This window comes from Protomyctophum parallelum (assembly GCF_964188405.1).
Source record: "Protomyctophum parallelum genome assembly, chromosome: 14".
In the NCBI taxonomy this organism is placed as follows: domain Eukaryota; kingdom Metazoa; phylum Chordata; class Actinopteri; order Myctophiformes; family Myctophidae; genus Protomyctophum; species Protomyctophum parallelum.
In genome coordinates this window covers 20,140,243-20,153,207 of record NC_139709.1, presented here as the reverse complement: position 1 = coordinate 20,153,207, position 12,965 = coordinate 20,140,243, and the positions used below count along the sequence as shown (strand labels likewise).

The window sequence follows — 12,965 nt, the reverse complement described above, 5'->3', positions numbered from 1 at the left end:
AATGGTACACAGCTAAGAAGAAAATAGAAGGGGAATGAGGCGTTTAATGGTCTACATTCTAAACAGTTCATCCGTGTTGATGCCAATGGCGCATTTTCAATAAACACACAAACAGACGCACGCACACGCACACACACACGTAGTGCCACACACACGCACACACAAGTGTGTAAACTCCAGAGCCAAAAAAAAGAAATCCAGAAAAAGAACTGCAATACATTTGACATGAATTTTCATAAATAGTTCATAGTGCTGCATACTTAAGAGTAGAGTAGAGTACATTGCCTCTGGGATGTTGAGTACTAGCTCTGTGGAGACAGAATCTTTATAAACCTTGTGAATTTGAATAATTTCAGTAGCAGTCACTGGATATGAAGTGACGTTTTTTTGTCATTTCTGATACTGTAATTAATAGATGTCAAGAACAAACCAATAAATCACTCTCGCTTTGCTTGGACGGAGATTGGAGAGAGAATATTGTGATGTGTGGCCATTATTTTGAAGAGAGTCAGTCGGTGGGTTTCATAATTTGAGAACAGAACACCCACACATCTGAGGTTACACGTCCAACTGTGAGGCAGTGGCTCTGTCTGCCATCCACATAATCAACCACAAAGCTGAGATAAGGTGAGCTGAACCTGAGCCAGAGCTCATCTAGCACTGTGGCAACAGGTGAAAGTGGATTTCCTTTTGTAGAAAGGCCAGTCTGGGCCAGAATATCTCCACCTCAGCAAAAGGAGCAGGTGTCACAGACATTCTAGGGAGACAGAATCAGACTTTCTTCTGTAGAGAGAACAGCAGGATTAAAGAGACAGAGAAGGAAGCATACAGAGAAGACAGAGAGAGAGCATACAAGGGCAGAATATTAATACCTCCCTGCAGCGTAGCATTGGGGAGAATAGAACGTGCCAGCCTCCCACTTGGCTTGAATAAATGCACTCACACATTGCATATTGCATACTATATTCTCTCAGATATGTATGTTCACGCACAGAAGAATACAGTATACGCAACACCCACCAGCAGCTTTTGTTAGTATTTCCTGCTAATGTAAAGTGGAAGGAGACATGGTAATATCTAACCAGGAACACAAGGGATGAAATATAATGCTTGTTACTTGCGCGAGCAGAGCGCAAGTACTGTTTTCGACTGCCAATCAGGGATTGTGAATTTTTGGTGGCATCGCTCTGCCAATCTAATCAGGGATTGTATATATATGGCCATACTGTATATATAGCGCAACCATATATATCCATATATGGTTGCGCCTCGTGACATCACTCCTTCTGACACATCACACCACCATATATAGCCATATGAAGATTACTGACCTCATCTAACCCTGGATAACCTTGATAGAGAAGACTGGATCATCACCTAGATCTACAGTATATGGAGCCGGCTAGCAATTCTACATCTGACCTCAAACCTCAAACCCTTAGATCTCCATATATAGAGCTGACCTGTTCTGACATTCCATATGTTGATTCTTCCCGACCCGTCCTTCCTGTTCTGACATTCCATATGTTGATCTGCCCGATCTGTTCCTGATCAAACATTTTATCAACTCAGTTGATAAATCAATCAAACGCAATTATCCCATAGAGAAGTCTAACAACTACATTGATTTGACTTGAATCTCTCAAAGAGTAGCTAGCCCCCTCGGCCCCCTCCTATGCACAGCTTTGTGTGTCTGTGTGTACCACGGAATGTGATGATTTGATTGGCTGAGCACGGAATGTGATTCATGATGATGTACAATGATAAGAGCGCCCCTCACTTCACACTGGTGTGATACTTTTTCTTTTATATGTCTGCTATAATGACACACCTAATGAAGGCATGCCAGGTTGAAATTGGTTAATGAAAGTATGGTTGTGGATAAGAGAACACATGTCTGTAAAACATGTGTGTACTACTGTAGATGGATGCATGCATACAAAACTGAATTTGAGGTTAAATGCAAATGATAGGGGGTTGCAATTGTCATCCTGTGGGACGCCAAATGATGCGCCAGGTCATGCATGAAGCAGCGTGAGCTGTGATTGTTGAGCAGTGGTCTCATTGTCCCGATGAAAATTACTGCTGTACAGATATAGAAACAAACGTTCTATCTAGACAGCTTGACCTTGGGCCAGGTTGTAAAAAGAAAGATCACACACGTGTGAATGGAGTGGTGCAACTCCGTGTGGGGGTCCCCGGGTGGTCCCTGGAAGTTCCAGACCCACATGAACGGTTGAGAAATGACAGAGTTAAGGTCATTACACACTGGCGAATTGGCGACGCGATCTATTCGTGCGAAAAATTCGCATTTTTAAAAAACCAATTGAAGTCAATGCAAGCTTCCACATCAGTTTCCACATCATGTGCGAATGTGCGAAAATGCGACAGTTTTCGCTCTTTATTTGTTCGCTCTGGTGTCGAATTTTGCAGACATTCGCAGGCGAACTGCAGCACCTCTGACCAATCAGAATGCAGCCCAAACTTGTTGCTGTGTATAAACAGCGGCGTACCGTACAGTAGCTGTCAACAGAGCAGCCGTCGGTCCGGCTACGCAGGTCGGGATAGCGCAGCAGCACACACTGTTGCACACCTCCCCTCCTACAACTCTGTTGGGTGTGTGTGTGCGCTCGCGTGTGCGTGCGTGCGTGGACATGGCACGCACATGACATGGGTGTGCGTGTGCTAACAGCGCGCAACGGCAAAAGCGAGCAACGGGCTCTGCCAAACTTTGGTCTGTATGTAGGGTGGTCTCAGGTAAAGTGGGCCATCACTAAGGTAAAATGAGCCAAGGTTTCTGCCTCCTAGACCTTTGAGTTTTAACAGCCAATGCTGCACATCATGTGCACACAGCACATATGTCTTGACACAGCTGTACTTGACAAAACAATTGATTTGATTGGTCTATTTTTTATGGTGGGACCATGGCAGCCATTTTTCTAAATGGCCACCAGCAACAACTGTTTTCTTATGAATGATGGATATAATATGATATTTCAGACTCATTTACCATATATAGTACTTGGTAAGTGTCTTTTGCATAATTGAAAATTGTCATTGAATATTGAAGATGGCCTTGTATGATTGTCTGATATGGGTGATCTCGGTGTCAAATCAGTATTTTTTTATGATCCAGAATTCAATCTTTGGAATTGGCCAGAAGCTTCCTTCTACCTCACAAATGAATATCAGGGCATGTGTATAAGCTCAGAAGCCCATACTTCATACAGTCTTTTTCCCGTGGCCAACATGCTTGACACAGTGTCACAACCCGTCAATGCATGGAACACTGGTAGTTTGTGTGCTTTCTCCTGCCATAGCCCTGCTGCAATTTAATGGGCTTATGGTGCTGACTATGTTCATGACTTTCATTGACACACCCAATAATAAAAATAGGTATTCCATTGAGTATCTCATGGTCAGAAACCATGAAATAGATACCAAGTTTGCGTTTCTAGCTCATCTGGTTCAGAAGTTCAAGCCAAACCTATTTTCTGCGTGCTAATATTGTGGCGGCCATATTGGATTTCATGGAAACTTTCAATGCAAAACAAAATCGTATTCATATTATTGATCAACCTGTGAAGTTTCGTGGAAATATCTCTGTTAAAAAAATTGCCCTATTCACCCCCCATTATAACTAATAGGGGCTAATATTGGGGCGGCCATATTGGACTTTCGGCCAAAAAATGGCCAGGTTGTCCATATAGGTTGTGATCCTACTGGGTCATAGATATTATTTCTGGTGGACAACTTTGTATGTTATGACAAATGCAGGTCAACCCCCTTTGCCCCCTGGGTAAGTTATTAGTGCAGCCACACCCGGCAGAATTTATGTCATGTGTCTGAGCAAATCGGCGATTCTTGTCCTACACAGACTAAATTCCCTGACAATGAATGGATAATGTACGATGAAAAGAGCACCCCTCACTTCACACGGGTGTGATTTCTTTTAAATCAGAAATGACTGTTTTTCTTTGTAGCTTGAGTGGCCCATTTTAGCTGAAAATAAATAAATAAATGTCGGCTAAGCAGTATATGTGATCACCTTATCATTGACAACTGAGATTGCGTTCACCTGGCATTTACCCTGAGTAGCCATATATGACTGATATTATTTCATCTGTTGCGTGTGATGCATTGCATCTCCCGCCATAACAACCATAGACTGTTTTATGTCAAGTACACTTGTAGCGAGAATCATGTGCATCCATTGGCTGTTCAACTTTAAAAAGCAAGGCTAAAAAAAACGGTGGCCCATCTTAGCTGATCAGGTGGCTTATTTTACATGAAAATGCTACATCTTAAAAATATGTGACAGCTTGTTTCAGAAGCTGTAGGGACTAAACTATTATTTGTTATTAAATACATTTAACTTAAACATGATATTAAACAGTCAATAATAATCATATAAACCCAATTTAGTGTCATGCATTGCTTTTTCTCAGTTAAAGTACCAAATTACCAAAAAGTGGCCCAAATTAGCTGACATCCCCCTATTTATAATTTTATTTTATTGACGGCACGGGTGAGCAGCCGACCGGCCGTCGATCCCAAATGACTCTGGATTCCACTTCACGGTAGTGACTAGTGAAGAAGACAAGAAGTGGTGGAAAGGATAGTAGGATATAGGCCTACCAATACAAACAAAATAGGTATTAGCGCACGCTGCACACCAATTTAGTGAGGATCGAGGTGCATGCTGACCACGGGACGGGAGACAAACTTGTAAAGGATCGGTTGCACAGCTCGTAGTCACGAATCACGATACAGAACACTTCTATTAAAGACCAAAGTTTCGGCACATGAGTGCCTTCTCTTTAGGGTATGAAAGAAAGAATACCAATAATGACATAACGCAGGAGAAGAGTAGTGGAGTGGAGTGGAGGAGGAGAGGAGAGGAGGAGGAGTTGTTCAAGTTAAATTGTTGATTGTTATGGTTATTATGGTATTTACCATAGGCAATATGCCAATATTGAAAAAAGTTAAAATAACCAGTGAACAGGCTCATCAAAAAGGTAAGATTTGCACTAGGCTATTTCTGCTGTGCAGACCCGTTTTTGACCCGAAAATAAAGACTTTATAACCGGAATATATGCCCACATGCACGGGCGCGGCAGGTACCAATTGTACCATATGTGGGCCGGTACCAATTGGACCCCTCCATCTGTGAAGTACTGGATACGGGGGTATTAAAGAAAGGATACCAAAGCGGGAGGGGGAGGAGAGGACAGGAGAGGAGAGGAGGAGGGAGAGGAGAGGAGCTATAATCGCACAATACGCGTCGCATAGATGTGTACACTGCATAGGCAAACGCGAATAAATTCGCCGGGCAAATATTTCGCATTTTCAGATCACTTATTCGCATCGCGTCGCTAATTCGCCAGTGTGTAATGACCTTTACCGTGTGGGGGTCCCCAGAACATCCAGACCTTCACCTTGGTGGTGAAAACCAACCAAAAGCTATTTTCGTGCTCGGACACAGCCAGTCAGGGACACAGCCAGCCAGGGACACACATACTGTAGCTGTCTATAGCTATAGGAGTGGTTGCACCATTCAAAAAGTGCAAAATATGGATGTGATATACTGCAGGACGGTGGTGAGAGTGAAGTACATCTCAGAAAATAATATATCATGCAGATTGAGAGAGGACCATGGAAGCATTTCCCCCTGAGTTCGTAAACTGCAGCACGTCTGGGGTCACATGCATGGGACCTCGTGTGCACACCTGCTCCAAAACTACTCACCGGCTGTCATTCCAAACATAATTACTAGGCACTAGGCACGTACACACGGCGGCGCACCAACAGACACTCACGTGGCTGGGATTTTAAACGGTCCCAAGGCAAGCCTCGTTTTTCATCAGAAGCCATGAAAAGGCTATGAAAAGGCTGTTTGATATGTCACATGCACTTTGATGGATCACATTAATCAGAAGCGCCGCCGCCCAAAAAGTGAGAAAGTAATTTGTGATTGCTGCCCTATCTTTTACATAGTAAAAAAGTAGAGTTCAAGGCTTCGCTATAAATCACACCTAAAGGGCAATAGGGGAGGAGGTTTACTTTCAAGAAGGGGCATTGAATATTGGAGATGTTGTAGTTGTGAGTTTATGTGGTTATTTATGTGCTTGAGTTCCACAGTGTAGAGACACCAGAAAAGAGAAAAGCCATTATGTCGACCTTGTGGTCCTCACTTACCCCAGTGTACATCAGGATTTTTTAAAACCTGACCTTACCTGACCCGCCATGAACCGACCAGAAAGAACAGTTTTAATGAATAACCAAACCCGATCCGAACCCGAACCATTCCACAGATATTATTGTGGCTGTTATTGACCTGCACGACCTGCATCCGCAGTAATTGCCTCATTAACATACCCGCCCAACCCACAGGTCAACTTATGGGTTACGGGTCAATATCACTACAGGCCACGGTCGACAATAACAAGCTAACTAATTTGATAAGCAGCGATGCATGCATTTATTGAATGTCTACTATACAGTGTTCAGGTCATGTTTTGCCTCCACCAGTGATGCACCCACTGAAAAACATTATTACATTTACTATCAGAAAATGGGTCTATAGACCTGGTCAATGCAGCTCATGATGACTTGTGCTTCACACATCTCTCTCCTGTTGAAAATTTACATTTGAATGCAAATCTCAGCGTTCATTAAATCCACTGGACTTAAAGTGACTTCTCTGGGGCTGATCACTGATCAGGTAAACTCTCCAGGGTAGCACCTATTTTAACTAAACTTAAAAACGAAGTATTTAGCCATAAAGGGCCAGACTGAGAGAGAAAGAGGAAATTAAGTTAGTTGGTGTGCAAGAAGAGGAGGCAGCAGACAGGGTGAGAGAGGGAGGCAGAGGATTCGGTGTGGCGACCCCTGAAGGGAACGGAAAGGAAAAGAAGAAGGAGACATAACCAGCTCACTCACTCTAGAGAGTTTAGTTTTTCCATGGACATTTTGTGTAACAAGGTCAAACTTCCAAAATACCTCCAAACAACAACATGCTATTAGAAGACAAGGAATTCGAGAGCTAAGACAGCACCCAAGCTAGCATCTACTGTAAATAGTCAACGAGTAGGAAGCAGGAAGACGGGTAGACACGCACGCACACACGCATAGTGAACCTGTAGTGTCCTACCCCACACTATATACCTCTATTATATTGTATTGAATATTTTGGTTTAAAAGCTTTGTCTTGACTATGAAGAATACATTATGTGATGTCAAAACATTAGTCCTGCATGGAATAAATGGAAATGACGTAAAGATCATCCACATATGGGCTGTGATCTGGCCTAGTGCTGAACGTCACCGGAGTCATTGAAGGACAACGTCATCATAACGTTATCATGACATCATTTGGCTTGCTGGGTTTGTTTGTTGTTGTGCAAACTGCAAAGTCGGTCTCGTATTGATAGATTTATCAGCCAGACAACGTGGCTCAGCACGGCTCTGCAAACATTACTGTGAAAATGAGCTAACAACATTACAAGAGTGGCTAACCACCTGACCAAGTGAGACATCCCTGTTAACATGGTGCTTAGGGAACATGATATCAAAGAGCCTCAGCCCCATCCCTCCACGAACGCTAGCTTTGGGGAAATGGTGACATGCAATTTCACCTTCTGTTGAATGGTTTCGAATTCATGCGTCTTGAAACCAAACAGGTATGCTAGATGTGTCTCCGAAGTCATTGTATTACCGTGGAGACACTGGTGTTTGGTCTGCAGCCAACAGCAATTTTTTGACACAAATGCGAGAGAGAGAGAGAGAGAGAGAGAGAGAGAGAGAGAGAGAGACAGAGAGAGAGATGGAGAGGGTTAAAGATAGTGGAGAGAAAGGGAGGCAGGATGGATACTTGGATAGAAAGTGACAGATATAAACAGAGGAGAGAGGAAGAATGAAAGTGAAATAGGGAAAAACAGAGGGAGGGCAAGAGGGAAACAGAGAGAGAGAGAGAGAGAGAGAGAGAGAGAGCACTCTGCATTCCTCAGAGATCTATAAATACCCTGAAAGCATTAAACCCTAAAAGCATTACAATCAGTCTCTCCCTTGGGTGCATGTTGAGGCTGCTGCTGCCACGCAACACCGATGCCGCTTGACATCCTGAGGATGTCTGCAACGGAGAAGACCGCCTGGTATTCCCTTTATCGATACGTGAGCCAAAATAACTGATAGAAGACCGCCTGGTATTGTCATGATTTGTCTGTTGTATACTTGTATTTTGTAGTGATGTCTTAGTGTTTCCTGTTTTCCCTTGTTATTGTTTCCTGTGTTGTCTCACCTCCCTGGGTTATCTAGTTTTCTCCACCTGTGTCCTGTTAGTCTCCCAGCCTATCCCAGTGTTGATTGTTAGTTCTGTTCACCTGTGTGTTGTTTTCCCTGTGTCTACTTATACCCTCAGTTCATTGTGTTCCCTGCTTGAATATAGTTTATGTTATGGTGTGTCCAGCCCATGTATGTCCTGTGTTGGTATTGGTAAATAAATCGTCGTTTAAACTTCATCTGCCTGCCTTCCTGTGTGGTTCTGCATTTCGGTCCAACACCTGTCTCATACCGTGACAGTATATTCAAGCCAACATGGACCCAGCAGAACTCCAGGGGATTGATGAGGATCTGCAAGTCATTGACAGCTACGTTAATGCAGTTAAAGCAACGGATTGTGTTAAGCAGCAAGAGATGGCTCTCAGGTTGGCCTTGAAAGAGACTTTTCTGTTTATGAAAAAGAATCCACAGTTTGCACAACTGGTGGATGGAACAGCCAGGCAATTAAGAACTCTGTTAGCATCTATGCTATCCAAGCATGAACCTGTCACTCCAGCTTGCCCTGCTTCCCAGCCTGCTCTCCTGTCAGCTAACACCCAACCTACTAGCCTCCAGTTGGCTTGTGACCAGCCTGCTCCTGCTGTAAGACTTGGATTCATAAGTATGGAACCTGCCTGTCCTGACCCGGTGCTTTCTGAACCTGCCTGTCTTGGGTCTGCCAGGAGAAGTCGGGGTCGCCATCGGCCCCGCCAGTGCAACTGGCTGCCCAGAGTCCAGGAGCCCAGCGACACCGAGTCGCGGCCATCGCCGCCCAGCGACGCCGAGTCACGGCCACCGCCGCCCAGCGACGCTGAGTCGTGGCCACCGCCACCCCAGATGGCACACAGCGACACACTGCCAGAGCTCAGCGCCACTGAGGCCCCGCCGCTGCAGCTCGCCTCCACCGAGGCCCCGCCGCTGCAGCTCGCCTCCACTGAGGCCCCGCCTCAACCTGCTTGGATTGAACAGTTGTCTCCGCCCCCCGTTAACGTTCTGCCAGGGGCTTCAGCAGCTTTTGGTCCCCAGCCCCCTCAACCCCGCTCTGAACAATGTGATCCTGTGAGTGGTTATTTTGGTCCGCCAGATAGCCCTTTGGCCACTCTACCTGTCGTTCTGTCTACCTGTCTCCCGGTTTGTATGTCTGCGTGTCTGTCTGCCAGTATGCTTGTGCGTTTGTCTGCTCCCCAGTGTTTTAGTCCCCCTAATATGTTTACCCACCTGTTGTGTCAGACTGCATGTTTGTCTGCTTGTCTGTCCGTTTGTCAGTTTATTTGCCTGTCTTTGGGTTTGTCTCAGTTTGTGTCTGTCTGTCTGTCTGTCTGTGTGCTTGTCTGTGTGTCTTCCCTCCTGCCTTTCTGTATGACTCCTTGTTTTGCCCTGCCAAGAGCCAGTCCTGTGTTTTGTTACTACTTGTTTTGAGCTTGTGGATCTGTCTTTTAGTGTTTTGTCCTGGCAGTCCTATGTTAGTTTTGTGCCCCCGTGTCCCTCCTTCCGACTCCCCTCCACCCACCCTACTCAGTATGCAGGGATTTATTTTTGGAATGTCTGGAATCCATTCCTTGGGGGGAGATACTGTCATGATTTGTCTGTTGTATACTTGTATTTTGTAGTGATGTCTTAGTGTTTCCTGTTTTCCCTTGTTATTGTTTCCTGTGTTGTCTCACCTCCCTGTGTTATCTAGTTTTCTCCACCTGTGTCCTGTTAGTCTCCCAGCCTATCCCAGTGTTGATTGTTAGTTCTGTTCACCTGTGTGTTGTTTTCCCTGTGTCTACTTATACCCTCAGTTCCTTGTGTTCCCTGCTTGAATATAGTTTATGTTATGGTGTGTCCAGCCCATGTATGTCCTGTGTTGGTATTGGTAAATAAATCGTCGTTTAAACTTCATCTGCCTGCCTTCCTGTGTGGTTCTGCATTTCGGTCCAACACCTGTCTCATACCGTGACAGGTATTCCCTTTATCGATACGTGAGCCAAAATAACTGATAGAAGACCGCCGGGTATTCCCTTTATCGATACGCGAGCCAAAAGAACTGATAGAAGACCGCCTGGTATTCCCTTTATCGATACGCGAGCCAAAATAACTGATAGAAGACCGCCGGGTATTCCCTTTATCGATACGCGAGCCAAAAGAACTGATAGAAGACCGCCTGGTATTCCCTTTATCGATACGCGAGCCAAAATAACTGATAGAAGACCGCCGGGTATTCCCTTTATCAATACGTGAGCCAAAATAACTGATACAGCCAACTATTTGACTGTTTGACTATTTGACTATAAACATTACATTACACTGTAATTTTCACCAGTTAGAACTAATAGCCACCCTCTATGGCAGTGACATTGTGTGGGTTTCAATTTGCCCAAATATAACGGTATATACATTTTTGCACTGCTCATTGTGTCATGAGAACATTCCCACAGAACGTAAATATTTTCCGGCGATAAAGCAACACAAATTTTCTTTTTTTAATCAAGGTAAATGTTTCTGAGCTTCCATGCCGTGATAAAGACGTGAATTAAGCATCAACTATATGGAACGCCGCTTCTTGCCCCCCATATGTAGTTTCTTCCCCCACCCTGTTTGTTTTTATTTAATTTAACCATAATAACACCACATTGATTGTACGTATGTGAACTTGCCAAGAGGCATACATATTGCAGATTGCCAGCAATATTTGATTTACCCTATAGAAAATAGTATTAACAACAAAAATATTGGCTGAGAGACAAAGCAATGAAACACATTCTTTGAAGGGTTCCCCATAAAATATTTGACTTTGATCCAGACTCTTCTTCCACTGCACAAACGGCATTCAAACCTAAAATCGTAAACATAGCGCCGTTTGTTGTCTGTTGTCAAAAGAGTTACTTTACTTGGAAGGGACAATGAACATTAATGAACATTTAATGTGAAATCAATCGTCAGATCATGATTTTGATCTCATGCTACACGACGTGATGCGGGTGGACTTTAATGAACCTGAACATATTTTCACATTCCGTGTTAAAAATTACCGAAATTGTGTGAGGATATACTCAGCTTCAATACAACTACTGTGAAATAAATATATAATTTGACTTTGAAACAGTAGACTTGATTGCATACTAAAAATCATGAATAACAGAATAATAACCTAATGTTTTATTATTAAAAAAGAATATTTCCCACCTTGACATTAGGACATGAGAGATATAATGAGATCAGAATCTTATGGTAATACCTAGACTAAAGGGTCCTGATCTTGTGGGCACTGGACAGTGGTGGTCGAAAAGCATTATAAATGTATACCAATAGTGTCAATACGGCAATGTAGAAAGTTACAAGTAGAGTCCTGAATTCAGAATGTACTTGAGTAAAACTACAAAAGTATTAGTATAAAAATGTACTTAAAGTACCAAAAGTAGAAAGTATGTGGCTATTTTCAAACAGCCACATGTATAAATAATCAAAATATACAAAGTAACTAGTAACTAAAGTTTTCAAATAATTACAGTGTAAAAGTGGGTAAAAGTATTATCATATTATAATATTTGCCTCTGAGATGTAGTGGAGTAGAAGTAAAAGTTCTGAAAACTGTAAATACTGCAGTCAAATAAATACCTCAAAATTGTACTTAAGTACAGTACTTGAGAAAATAGTATTGGCTTATATTACTATTAGTTATTACTTGCGGAAGCAGAGTACTGCAATCGGCTGGGTATGTCGGTGTTGTCCACCGGCCAAAAAGGGACCACCATTCTTGATGACGTGACTAAGGTACGTTTGGTGATTGGCTGGGTACGTACTTCATTCTTGATGACGTAACTAAGGTATGTTTGGCGATCGGCTGGGTATGTGTATGTATGTTGGGGTAAGAATGGTGGTCCCTTTTTGGCTGTTGATGGTGACGTAACTAAGATACGTTTCAAGGTTGGTATAAGGTCAATAACGGGTCTAAAGGATTTAGAACAGCAGCAGATGTATAGACATTTGTTAGTAGCAGTACTTGCGCACTCTGCTTGCGCACAAGTAGGCCATGTACGGCCTACTTATGTGCAAGGCGCAAGTTGGCACCCCAACAGAGTGCTTTTCTAGTTATTATTATTTTTATTATTATTAAATAGCTCGAACCAGTGCTGGTTATTTAGTTAGGACCCGCTACAGTGGTGTTCGATACAAACTTAACCGGGATGTAGAAACCTCTACTTCAATGCTATATGAGTTGCTTAGCCATTAGCCAGATATTCTGTCTCATCTAGACGACTCGTGCCAAAGGTAATAGAAGCTATTCAGGGTATCTGGGTTGTAAAGCCAGACACCTTGGTTCGTATGTGTTGACATGTTCTTGATCTTGGATCTTGTGTCTTGCTTGAGTGCTGTAGATTCTGAGGATTTGGGATCGTTGGAGATACCGTGTGCGTTGCTTTGTATCTGAGGTTGAGGCTGGGATCTGACTTTTATGATGCGGGCAAGTCTAGTGTCACGATGATATCACCACTGTCACTGTGTATATCCATCTTTGGAGTTTCTACATTAATCTGATGTCAGTGCTGGATATCAACGTTGTCTATATGGGACTATAGGTTATGCCCATATATGGAGCTCAAAGTAAAAGCCTTTGCAACAATTATTATTTTTATTATATTAGTTACTTTACGCTACTGCAG

General features: G+C 43.3%; 1 protein-coding gene across 1 annotated transcript in view; it reads right to left on the bottom strand.

Annotated features, from left to right (window-relative positions):
- The window catches only part of gpr158b (G protein-coupled receptor 158b), a gene marked incomplete at its 5' end in the record, with an annotated part of 87,475 nt that overhangs the window by 52,075 nt on the left and 22,435 nt on the right, over positions 1-12,965 (bottom strand). The gene's annotated exons all lie outside the window — the stretch shown is intronic.